The sequence below is a fragment of the Pleurodeles waltl genome, chromosome 9, assembly GCF_031143425.1.
Source record: "Pleurodeles waltl isolate 20211129_DDA chromosome 9, aPleWal1.hap1.20221129, whole genome shotgun sequence".
In the NCBI taxonomy this organism is placed as follows: Eukaryota; Metazoa; Chordata; class Amphibia; order Caudata; family Salamandridae; genus Pleurodeles; species Pleurodeles waltl.
Genome location: NC_090448.1, coordinates 815697568 through 815710308, shown reverse-complemented (window position 1 = coordinate 815710308; position 12741 = coordinate 815697568). Strand labels below are relative to the sequence as shown.

The 12741-nt window shown below is 47.1% G+C and overlaps 1 protein-coding gene across 1 annotated transcript in view; it reads left to right on the top strand.

Annotated features, from left to right (window-relative positions):
* NUMBL (NUMB like endocytic adaptor protein) overlaps window positions 1–12741 on the top strand; it is a 253850-nt gene that overhangs the window by 77940 nt on the left and 163169 nt on the right. The window contains exon 2 of the mRNA XM_069208091.1: window positions 7623–7764. The gene's annotated coding sequence lies outside the window, so the exon portion shown is untranslated. The remainder of the gene's footprint in view (window positions 1–7622; window positions 7765–12741) is intronic.

Sequence of the window (12741 nt, the reverse complement as noted above, 5' to 3'; positions counted from 1 at the left end):
TAGAATCTAATGACAAAAAGAGTGGAGAAAAGGGTTTATACCCTTCGAGAATCTTCCATGTTTTTTATTATGTGACATGTAGGGGTGAGTGGCCATGTACTGTGGTCCTATAATAGAATTCTGGTGTGTACGTGCCTCAGTGGTTACTCTTGGACTTTTATATCATGCAGGACAACTTAATGATTTTGCCCCCATTAAACTGAGGAGTTACTTGGACCAAAAGAAGAAATGGCGTATTGCATATTTTACTCCTTCTTCTAGTGCCCTTCATATAGCATGCAATGTGCTTTTGAGGTTTCATATTAGAATGGGCTCCGATTCAGCTTGTTGTGAAGTGTTACAGATTTTGTGTTTTCGACTCATTCCCGGTTAGGTGGCTGTGTCTTATTTGTTGAATTGTCTGGTTGCTGTGTTTTAGGGCAGGTTCCAGGGGTCTGTAACTGTTGCTTATCATTCTTCCTGGTGGGTGGACATGGATATTTCCCGTCAGGTGGAAAAGTGTGTTGGGGGGGTGCATTTTGTGGTCTCCAGTGATGTTGAGCACTGTGATGGCACACCTGGGCTGTGTCTATGCAATCAATGTATTTAGTGCGTGAGATGTTTTTAAAAAAGTACTATAGGGGGCCCATGCGATGGAAGGATGTAAGGCCTACTTAGGTTCTTTTGGGAGCATGAAAGTGTTTCGTCCAATATGGTCTGCTGTAAGTTTGTGTGTTTTATTTGTTAGTGGTTAGTACTGTTAGGAGCTATGTCTTATTAGACTATAAGTACATATGTGCACTGTTTAATTTGATGCGTAGTGGATTTATTCAGTCTGATATGTTCTGTTGGATGTTGGGAACAATGCTTTTTGTGCAAATGGTGCAAACTTTGCAAATGTTCAAAATCAGTTAGTGGCGATTAAGATGACTAAACAGTTAATATGCTACCACCAATGTTACATGAGGAAAGGGCACATAAGAAAAGTATTTGTTGTGCCAAAAAGCACCTCTGCAATGGCCTGTATTATATACTGAGTCTGTGGTGCTCGTATGGGCAGTGCCTGAATGTATGTAGAGCCCTGCGTTCTCCCACCGTGGGCAAAGGGCAGACAGCAAATGGACCACAGGATACCAGAGGGGAGAAGATTGCAGGAATTCTTAAGTCATAAGAGACCGGTCCGGGAGCTAAAATCAGGGGCGTAGTAAGGGACTGAGAAGACATAAAGGTACTGGAGGGTAATCGTGAGGGGGCTTGGGGGGGGTAACAGGACTGGGAAAGGTTGCAAGGAGGGAGATTGATGCCTTTGTGATGAGGTCCAATGGCTTGAGCTGCCAATCTGGGGACCCAGATTTCAATCCTAGCACTGGCGCTTGAGTTAATCATGTGATTCTGGGCAAATTAGGAAATAATTCCTGTGCCTAAAAAAATGTGGAATCTATTGTGTGAAATTTGTTTATTTAATCCCCACTTAATGTACACGATCTTGTAGATAGCCGCCCAAAGTAATGTACAGCATTCCTTTGCTTCCTAGCCAGATTTGCGCTGTATAGATATCAATGCAAACATACAGCTGCAGACGTGAAAGTTGCATGGGAAACGGTGGGTGTCAAGGAGAGAAACTATTGGCTCTAATTCATGTGTATAACCACTAAGGGTGTGGGGTAGTAGGGGTTGAGTGTGGAATTGGACCAGTGTTCCCTCAATTGGTGGTATCGATTAGGTCGCCTTAAAGTACGAAATGGGGAAAGCATGTGTTGGGAGTGTCTCAGAAGCAAAAGACTGTGTTGTCCTTAGAGGGGAGGGGGGGAGTTCCCTTACAGACTAGGTGGTCTCACACACATAATAGTGTCTTGCTTCATGATTTGACCACCTAGCCCCACCCAAGTAAGATGGTACTACTTGGGCGGACTCAACCTCTTAGTTAAAAGAACAAGAGGGAGTGCTGAAATTAAACTGGCTGGATAAATTACAGGGATCCAGATGAGGTGGATATAAAATGACCATACATTTCACCAATTACTATTAGTAAAATTTTAATGGGGGTGCATGTTGGTAAGATTAAGAATGGGGAAGGAGGCTCACTAGAGAATAATGTCTCTTAGATTCTTAAAAAGGAATACGTATGACCAACATGTTTCTGCCCTCTCGAAGTGCTGGTAGGTCAGGGGCATTCGTCAGGGTCTAGGATCCCGGAGCGCTAACAATAAGTGAGGTGCTCAAAAGTGAATTACAAAAAGCCTACCTGAACAGGTGGTTCATGGTGTGGTAGGTCTGTAATGGCTAATAAATAAACCACAGATTATAAAGGGTGAGAGGTGGCACACCACTGCACACAACACAGCAAAAGTAAAGTGACAATGTATAAATAAAGGTGAAAAAACACTCAAACACACATGCACTATTGACTTACCTCGTAATAAGGGGCGGATGGTCTCTGGTCTGGGTAGCGCCGGGGGAGGGGTATTCCCTTGTAGTCACACTCTTAGAAGTAGGGAAGAAAGGGAGATTAAGGGTGGGGGGGAAGAAAAAAGGGGAAAATAAAAGAAAAAAGAAGGTCTAGGTAGAGAAAGGGGAAGGGTGGTGGATGTAAAGATATAGGTGGAATGAAGAGAGAGGGTAAACAAATAAGAGAGGAATAAGGAAAAAGAAGGGAAAGAAGGGCTAGTGGCCAGAGTGGTTGTCTTTGGGACAGGGTAAATGAAAGATCCAAATCGCCGTGAAGATCAAACTTACCACTCCAAAGGGATTACCGTGGAGAGTACCTACATGCCGGTGCCAGACCGCTCTGGTGTCGAGTGGAGGGCTGGCCCGGTATTTATGGTAATGTGGGTGGAGACAGAGCCAATGAATGCAGGGCTGGCAAGCGCCGGCGTGCGATAAACGTCTTAATTGAGAAACCGGAGGTTCCGGTGAGGTATGGCTAGCACCGCCGATCGTTGAGCGTCTAGTTTGGTGAAAAAGGCCGGCGCTCCAATCGCATCCTGTGTGTAGGGCGCGACCGGGTGCCTAATGATGACGCGCCGCGAGGGGCGCAGCGCGCAACGCTGGGCCGCGGGACTCTGGGAAAAGGAGTCCCGCGGTTAAAGGGGGCCGCGTCCATATGGGCGGACGCGGTGCAGCGTTGAAAAACAGCGCACCGCGTGATGCGCAGCACGCACCGTGATTCCCAATGGGAAATCTCGTGGGAAACATAGAGGAAGAAAAGGGGAAAGGGGGGGAGAAGGAAGAGGAGAAAAACCAGGGAAAAGGAAACAAAAGGAACAGAAGGGGAACAAAAAAGGCAGAGAGTGGGGGGAGGAGGCAGAGAAAGGGGACGGGGGAAAGAAAACAAAGGGAAAATATGAAAAGTACAAATGGGAAGGTGGAGGCTGGAGGAGATAAAAGAGGGGGATTGCAGAGAAGAGTAAAAATAGAAAGAATCAAATTGGAGACAGACGGAAAGAGGGGGAACAAGGGAAGAAAAGCGGAGGACAGAGAGCAAAAGGAAATACCATGCAAGGGCAGGACAGCAAAGAAGGGGGAGAAAGGGAACAGAAAGAGAGAAGACTAACAGGGAAAGAAAAAATAGAGAAGAGGAGGAAAAGAAAGAAAGAGAGAAAAAATGACAATAGGTAGTTAACCAAGCCAAGAGGGTTTGTTCGATTAAACCGAGGACAGTAAGATGATCGTTGACAATGGGTAGTTGTCATAGCAAGGAGGGTTTTATCGTTCCAAAGTTGAGGACAGTAAGAAGTTGTCTAATTCATGTGACCCTTCAGTCTCTCAATAGAACATCATAAGAAAATTGCTAGAGATGCAGCAGGAACCCGGGTACTGTGTGCGAGACTAACCTGGAGAATCCTACCTTTCTCTTATAATGCTCAGGGTGTAATACTCTGTGGGGTCCAGCTCCCCGTTTCAGAAGGTGTGGATGAGGAACTCCTGTAGAGGTAGGCCCTGCACAGCTATATATTCGGTTGCTTGTTTGCTGATAACCTCCAAGGGGCTCCTAAACATGTAGATAACTGAAGTCTTAACGATGCTGGAGTTACATATATATATCTAACGGCAACCTATATCCATCTCTTGACACTTAAGGGATAATGATTTAACATAATGGTCTATTAAGTGGAATAAGATACAAATGCACGCTTTACAGTAGGGAAGCAGTTTGAGTTGTCTGTGTGATAACATATAGACTTTATTTTTTGTTTTGTACAGCATGGCGCTGGGAGGCTGCATTTAAAGCATTAGATCAGCGGTTCTTAACATATGGTCCTCCATGTCTTATTGAGAGTGTCATTGACCCCTGTGACCTTAAAGCCTTATTACTCTCAGTAACCAGTTACCATTTTGAGTTGAATAACTGAATAAATGTGGTTCCTCCTTTGAGGAGAATAGTTATTAAAGGAACAATAATACTTGAAGTCTACTGTATTGCCTCCCCAAAGTATTTGTTATACATACTACTATACAGCCAGTAAGATAGGTTTAAGAAAAATAATCCTAAGCATTTTAAAAATGTTTTTAGTCAGAAGGTAACATGTTTGAATGCTCAGTCACTCTTCTGATCCAAACATGTGCAGACCAGAACTAGCCATCAGCTTCTGATTAAACACTCTTTTCAACTGCTGATGAGTTTCTAGATCACACACATCTGCACCTAGTGAGCCAGTGTTCTAAGCGCTCGGTGATCTATGCATGTATGCACCGGTAGAGTGCCTAAAAGGCTGCATATTCTCCCATTCACTTACATGGGTAGGCACTTACAGACTTCATGCACCTACATTAGTTGTATTGGAAAGGGGGCATTCCTGCACTTTCCAGCAGAACTGAGTAACTTCCTCAGGCAGAATACCACTCCCCAATATGTACTCTGGCATAATTAGCACCTGGTCTTCTTTGACACAAAGACCCTTAATGGCTTCCAGCTTTGTCCATACCTAGCTTGATTGTGTGTCCTGTGTCTGTCCAAGACCAAAGTCAATCCTGTTACTACTTCCATCCCACCACTTCTGCTGAGAGTTTTGATTTCATATAATTATCTCTTGATTTGTGAATTCGACGTAGGTCTTGTGTGTGATCATATTCCAACTCGCAGTTCCAGAGGAAAGCAAATGTGCTGAGTTCATACAATGTGAACGTGTTTGTGTAATTGTTTGTGTACTGTTATTGAAGTTCAAATCGTAGTAATTGTACGAAGGTCCCAGGCTTTTCGTTTTGTTTTACTGTGGTCCGCCAAAGCATATGAACCACTACATTAGATAAACCAACTATGCTTAGGACATTGAACTTCCCAGACATGAGATTGCACAGATGCTTGATGGCACACTTTCTACTGTATTTCAAACTGGTGCACTTATCATGGTGTGTCACGGGTGATATTAGCTTAACATTTAGAATGCTGTAAGAAGAATACTGAAGCCACAGAGAAACCAAATGACATTTGAGTGCTCTATCAGAGACCACACCATGCCACACACCATACCACACGCAGAGGCCTGTGCATCCTGAGAGGATGTGGACCTTGACCTTGCTCTGGGGTCTGTCAGGACCATCGTACGGAGGAGGGGAGGTTCCATGTGTCCATTGAGGCAGTGAGTGTGTGTCCACCAGGTTGGGTGCACCAATTGGGGAATACCACTACGTGTAAGTGGTGTAACCGATCTGCTGGTCACTTCCACGTTACGGCATAGTCCTGTTGGTTAGGAGTTCCATGGCCTCGGGAAGGTTGTAGGGTGCTCCTGGTGTGTGTGCTTTCACGGGGATACTTTGCAAACACACTGGTTCCGCTCCCAAACAGGAAGCGTCATTGTTTAACGTTATAATGGGGCTCGCAAAGCAGGAAGTCTTCTTTTAACTCTCTTCCCAGGCAGATTTGAAGGGATCAGGCTTTGTGGCAAGATGTGTGGCTTACTGCCTGCACTCAGACACAGGATGGGGTCATGCAGAAGGGACTGTGCTATCGAGGAGCTTCTGGAGGGACAACTATACATACCTCCAGCAGGTATTACATGTATGCCAGATAGGCATTTTAAATACTCCTCGGTGGATGAACAAAGGCATGCAATGGGCGAGTTGCATCGATTTTAAATGGGGTTCAAGTTAGTGCCATCAAAATAAGCTGCACCTTTAATACTTGATAAATTGCCACCAATCGGGCAGTGCCACCCAGCATCCACCGTAGGTGCAACCCCCACTGAAGGGCAAAGAGAGCGCCACTTCTGATCCACAGGAGTCCAGCACCGAGAGGTGGCGCTGCCATCGAGCAGTGCGTTTCCGGGCTCGGGGTACCACGGGGTGAAAAAGCAACCGAGGGGGCTTCGAGGGAGGGAAATAGAGGGAAATGGCTTTTGTAAGGGGTAAAAGTGAAGGGAAAACTCTCGGCGTGTGGCGACTGGTACACGCAGCAATAAACCTCCGTCTGTCTTTGACATTTCTTCATGATTTACATAAAAAGCATCTTTCTTGGCAGTAGGCGGGCTTATTTCAGAGGTGTGACCTAATTACGGATTTTTGGAACTATGGAAATGGAACAAAAGTGGTTTGTTGTGTAGTGGTTCCACTCGGGTGTCTGAGTGAAAGATTTATCTTTGAGTGAAGGATTAGAATGCATTCTACATGAGTGTGTGCTGTCAGATCACACAAACTGTACTGGCACTTATCAACCCAAATTTCAAATTTTCAGTTTTGTGATATTGAACCCAAGTATATGCCCCAGGGCGACATTCTTCCTGGGGCATGTGTGTTTTCAAGACCATCATGTGGACCCCTCCTTTGAGGGCGGTATTACCCGCTAGGTCACTGCCCCTGCTTGTGACATATTGTTGTGTGTGGCAGCCACTTCATCACCCGTGTGGTCCACTGTCCTCACCAAATGCAGAATAGCTCCCTTAAAAATTGTTCAGTGTCCACCAAGCGGCAAGACCACCAAACCTCCCAAAACTGACCATTGGTGAGGGACAGCACTTTGCCACCAGGGCAGCCGAGCCCACCTGCTTACCAACAAGCTGTCATCACATTCAACAAACATTGTTCTAATGTTTGCAATTTGAATAAAAAGTCCTGGGACTGAATAGGCATGGGGTTCGAATCGCATGGTTGCCACTTAAAAGCCTCCGAAACCCACTACTGGCAGTTTGGAGTACTGGGGATGACTTCAATGAGTTATGTAGCCTTGGACCCTAATTCTCTTCCTCAGTCCATCCCGCTCGAGGATCTAGCGCAACCCACAACACTCAACATCGATAACAAATGAGGGGGAATAACTATGATGTTGGCAGCCCTAAGAGGTAAGGGGTAGCAGCCTGCCTTCTATGGCTTTCCGGAACACTCCCAAAAAGGGGGGCCTGTTAGCATCCTGGTGGCCAACAATTCCACGTTTTCAATGAGCAGCTGTAATTGCTACAAAACAGTTTAAATTCCAGAAAATGTCATTGAGTGATGCATTTGTGAGCTATCCAAAACGGGGTAAAACTTTTAATTGTTCTTCGTACATTACTTTTATTTAGAGCTCTGCTGCCATGTGTGTGTTCTTGAGCTCTTAATTTTTATTGCGTGACATGGCATGTTTGCACTCATAGAAGTGTTTGTGTGTGTTGTGCTGGAATTATTTCATCAGAGGTATAATGAATTAAACAATGTGATGTTTTTTTCAACAGGACATCGCTTTCTTGGTGTACAGGAGGAATCCTCCCCCAAGGAGCGCTTTGCCACGGAGCTGTGCTGGACGTCGTTGTCTGGAACCCTAATCTGTGGTTTGGATGACCATTTGTTCTGGGCCCCACTGCTGCGGCTGTCACTGTGAGTAAAAGTTAGAGTTGTACTACTCCAGCTGTGTTATGGGAACTAGGTCAAGCTTCCTGTTTTGGAGAGGCAAGTGACATGCTTGCTGTTTGGGGGATGGAAGAGTTATATCGGGGGCCTAGATTGTTATATTGGGACCCTACGAGCCAAGCTTGTTCTGTCCAGGTGCATGACCTGGCTTTTTCAAAGAACTAGGCTTTAGCTACCTCCTATAGGCCCTCCAAGATTTTGAGTGGTAACTAATGCCCTATTGGTTAACTCATTTTACAAAAGTGAATGTAAATGTTATCCTTGTCATACTTGTTTGCTTTGAGTTTCTGCTCTGCTCCAGAAAGTGCTTCTGAGGTGAGGGAGAGTCTAGTAACCTGACTGCTGGTTTGAGAATTTCGAATCTATATGCTTGTGGCATTCACACATCCAGCCTTGATGTCAGTTAACATCTACTTAAAAAGTTGAGCACTCCAGCCTTGGTCTTTCCTGGTGTACTTATTTTGTGCTCAGATAGACAGTTGTTGAAGTGGTCGCTGTAAGGTAATCTTCCAAACTGTGCCTGGGACAGTGTGTGTTTTTTTAGTGTCCTGACATGGCAAGATTTGAGTGTTGGGTGTCTCCTTGGGGGTCTTAGGTGCTCCAGTGGACCATAACTGGAAAAATTGTCTCCTTCCTGGGATAGTGGGTGATCCACCAACTCAGGGTGGTTGTCGCTTCCAGGAGTTGGTCTTTGCGCTACAGCATAGTGCTCTATGTAATTTGCTCCCAAAGCTCAGAACTGGAATGGTGCTGTGTTGTTTAGTCATTAAAGTAATGTTGTGGTATCCTCAGACAGACGTCCATATGGATCCTTAAACATTAGTTGTGATGAGTAAACAAATTCCTTCAGTTAAAGTTTAAAAGTAGTCTGATCAAAGTTCAAAGAGCACTCAAGGAAATCCAGTCATCTCTGTGCCTGCACACTTGCAAGGCAGGAATTATTCATTTGATGGCATGTCCACAGACCAGGTGTAGGAAGTTGGCTCTGTATGTGCTATTTCAAAGTAAGGAATAGCATGCACAGAGTCCAAGGGTTCCCCTTAGAGGTAAAATAGTGGTAAAAATAGATAATACTAATGCTCTATTTTGTGGTAGTGTGGTCGAGCAGTAGGCTTATCCAAGGAGTAGTGTTAAGCATTTGTTGTACATACACATAGACAATAAATGAGGTACACACACTCAGAGACAAATCCAGCCAATAGGTTTTTGTATAGAAAAAATATCTTTTCTTAGTTTATTTTAAGAACCACAGGTTCAAATTCTACATGTAATATCTCATTCGAAAGGTATTGCAGGTAAGTACTTTAAGAACTTCAAATCATCAAAATTGCATGTATACTTTTCAAGTTATTCACAAATAGCTGTTTTAAAAGTGGACACAGTGCAATTTTCACAGTTCCTAGGGGAGGTAAGTATTTGTTAGGTTAACCAGGTAAGTAAGACACTTACAGGGCTTAGTTCTTGGTCCAAGGTAGCCCACCGTTGGGGGTTCAGAGCAACCCCAAAGTCACCACACCAGCAGCTCAGGGCCGGTCAGGTGCAGAGTTCAAAGTGGTGCCCAAAAACACATAGGCTAGAATGGAGAGAAGGGGGTGCCCTGGTTCCGGTCTGCTTGCAGGTAAGTACCCGCGTCTTCGGAGGGCAGACCAGGGGGGTTTTGTAGGGCACCGGGGGGGACACAAGCCCACACAGAAATTTCACCCTCAGCAGCGCGGGGGCGGCCGGGTGCAGTGTAGAAACAAGCGTCGGGTTTGTAATGGAAGTCAATGGGAGATCTAGGGATCTCTTCAGCGCTGCAGGCAGGCAAGGGGGGGGTTCCTCGGGGAAACCTCCACTTGGGCAAGGGAGAGGGACTCCTGGGGGTCACTTCTCCAGTGAAAGTCCGGTCCTTCAGGTCCTGGGGGCTGCGGGTGCAGGGTCTCTCCCAGGTGTCGGGACTTAGGTTTCAAAGAGTCGCGGTCAGGGGAAGCCTCGGGATTCCCTCTGCAGGCGGCGCTGTGGGGGCTCAGGGGGGACAGGTTTTTGTACTCACAGTCTTAGAGTAGTCCTGGGGTCCCTCCTGAGGTGTTGGATCGCCACCAGCCGAGTCGGGGTCGCCGGGTGCAGTATTGCAAGTCTCACGCTTCTTGCGGGGAGCTTGCAGGGTTTTTTAAAGCTGCTGGAAACAAAGTTGCAGCTTTTCTTGGAGCAGGTCCGCTGTCCTCGGGAGTTTCTTGTCTTTTCGAAGCAGGGGCAGTCCTCAGAGGATGTCGAGGTCGCTGGTCCCTTTGGGAGGCGTCGCTGGAGCAGGATCTTTGGAAGGCAGGAGACAGGCCGGTGAGTTTCTGGAGCCAAGGCAGTTGTCGTCTTCTGGTCTTCCTCTGCAGGGGGTTTTCAGCTAGGCAGTCCTTCTTCTTGTAGTTGCAGGAATCTAATTTTCTAGGGTTCAGGGTAGCCCTTAAATACTAAATTTAAGGGCGTGTTTAGGTCTGGGGGGTTAGTAGCCAATGGCTACTAGCCCTGAGGGTGGGTACACCCTCTTTGTGCCTCCTCCCAAGGGGAGGGGGTCACAATCCTAACCCTATTGGGGGAATCCTCCATCTGCAAGATGGAGGATTTCTAAAAGTTAGAGTCACTTCAGCTCAGGACACCTTAGGGGCTGTCCTGACTGGCCAGTGACTCCTCCTTGTTGCTTTCTTTGTTCCCTCCAGCCTTGCCGCCAAAAGTGGGGGCCGTGGCCGGAGGGGGCGGGCAACTCCACTAAGCTGGAGTGCCCTGCTGGGCTGTGACAAAGGGGTGAGCCTTTGAGGCTCACCGCCAGGTGTCACAGCTCCTGCCTGGGGGAGGTGTTAGCATCTCCACCCAGTGCAGGCTTTGTTACTGGCCTCAGAGTGACAAAGGCACTCTCCCCATGGGGCCAGCAACATGTCTCTAGTGTGGCAGGCTGCTGGAACCAGTCAGCCTACACAGCTAGTTGGTTAAGTTTCAGGGGGCACCTCTAAGGTGCCCTCTGTGGTGTATTTTACACTAAAATGTACACTGGCATCAGTGTGCATTTATTGTGCTGAGAAGTTTGATACCAAACTTCCCAGTTTTCAGTGTAGCCATTATGGTGCTGTGGAGTTCGTGTAAAACAGACTCCCAGACCATATACTCTTATGGCTACCCTGCACTTACAATGTCTAAGGTTTTGTTTAGACACTGTAGGGGCACAGTGCTCATGCACTGGTACCCTCACCTATGGTATAGTGCACCCTGCCTTAGGGCTGTAAGGCCTGCTAGAGGGTTGTCTTACCTATACTGCATAGGCAGTGAGAGGCTGGCATGGCACCCTGAGGGGAGTGCCATGTCGACTTACTCATTTTGTTCTCACTAGCACACACAGGCTTGTAAGCAGTGTGTCTGTGCTGAGTGAGGGGTCTCTAGGGTGGCATAAGACATGCTGCAGCCCTTAGAGACCTTCCTTGGCATCAGGGCCCTTGGTACTAGAAGTACCAGTTACAAGGGACTTATCTGAATGCCAGGGTGTGCCAATTGTGGATACAATGGTACATTTTAGGTGAAGGAACACTGGTGCTGGGGCCTGGTTAGCAGGGTCCCAGCACACTTCTCAGTCAAGTCAGCATCAGTATCAGGCAAAAAGTGGGGGGTAACTGCAACAGGGAGCCATTTCTTTACACAAGCCCCCCCCAGCCCACAGGCCAGGAGACTCAGCCCAAGCTGGGAGAGTCTTCCTAGTCTGTCAGGCGAGGAAGAGTAGGAGAAATAGGCTGGTTAGTTGCAGGGCCTACTCTGCCTTACATCCTTCTGTTCAGGTCATTCCCTTTGGGGAACTGACCCACTTCCACAGTGATAGGACCTAGTCTGAATTGCCTCTTGTCTGCTTCTTCAATGTCTCCACCCATTCTTTTTATTTTGGGTTTAGAGGTATCCACCTCTGCTAATCTTATCTTAGCCAGGGTCATCCCTAGCTTACCCAAAGAGGTTACCCAGAGCTGGAGTAACCCCACCATGACCAACAGGGTCAGGGGGCCTAACTTGCTATTTGGCATGGGGTCTGACCACCATGCCAAGGATAGTGCAGCCACAAAGGCTAACACCCAGCAGAGGCCACTGACAGCTGTCAGTGCCCAGAACCACACCTTTAGCTCTTCACCTAAAAGGGAAGGGGCTAAGTTACAGGCTTCTTTGGGTTCAGGTTGCCTGTCTGCTGTATTGGAGTGGGGGGTTACCACATCTTGTAGTAAACACCCTTCTTCCACTCTTTCTTCTGTTAGCTGAGGAGCCACCCACTCAGGTTTAACAGTTGCCTGACTAGCCAGGACTTCTTGTGGGTCAGGTTGGACTTTATCAGGGCCATTTTTGGAGTTCTCCCCTACTGGAGCAGAATCTCCTTGGCTTGCTGTAACCTTGGCTAAAGGTTGTCCACCCTTCCTACTCTGTTTTCTTTTCTTCTTCTTCTGGGGCCTGCTTGCATTTACTGCAGAGGCAGGACTTCCAGAATCCTTGGGAGAGGACTGGCACTGGACCAGTTCCTCTCTTGAGCTCTGACTAACCTCTGGGTAGTAATTTCCAAGGAGACAATCAAGGGGGAGGTCTGTACTGACTACTACCCTTCTCCAGCTAAGAGTGCCACCCACTTCTATGGGCACTAAAGCCACAGGCCTCTTAGTGACCCTGTCTAGGCTAACTCTTACCCTGGCAGTCTCACCTGGGATGTACTGGTTTGAGAGCACCAGCCTGTCATGCACAATAGTGTGACTGGCACAAGTGTCTCTCAGGGCAGTGGTTGGGATTCCATTCACCAGTAGGTGGTGGAAGTGTCTGCTTCCCTCTGGAATCTCCAACTCACCTGTTGGGCCCTGTTTCCAGTTGAAGGCTAGGAAGACCTCCTCATCTGAGGAGTCATCTCCCATGGCTACACTGGTTACCCCAGGAATTTTGTTCTGGGGTTTGTTTTTGGGA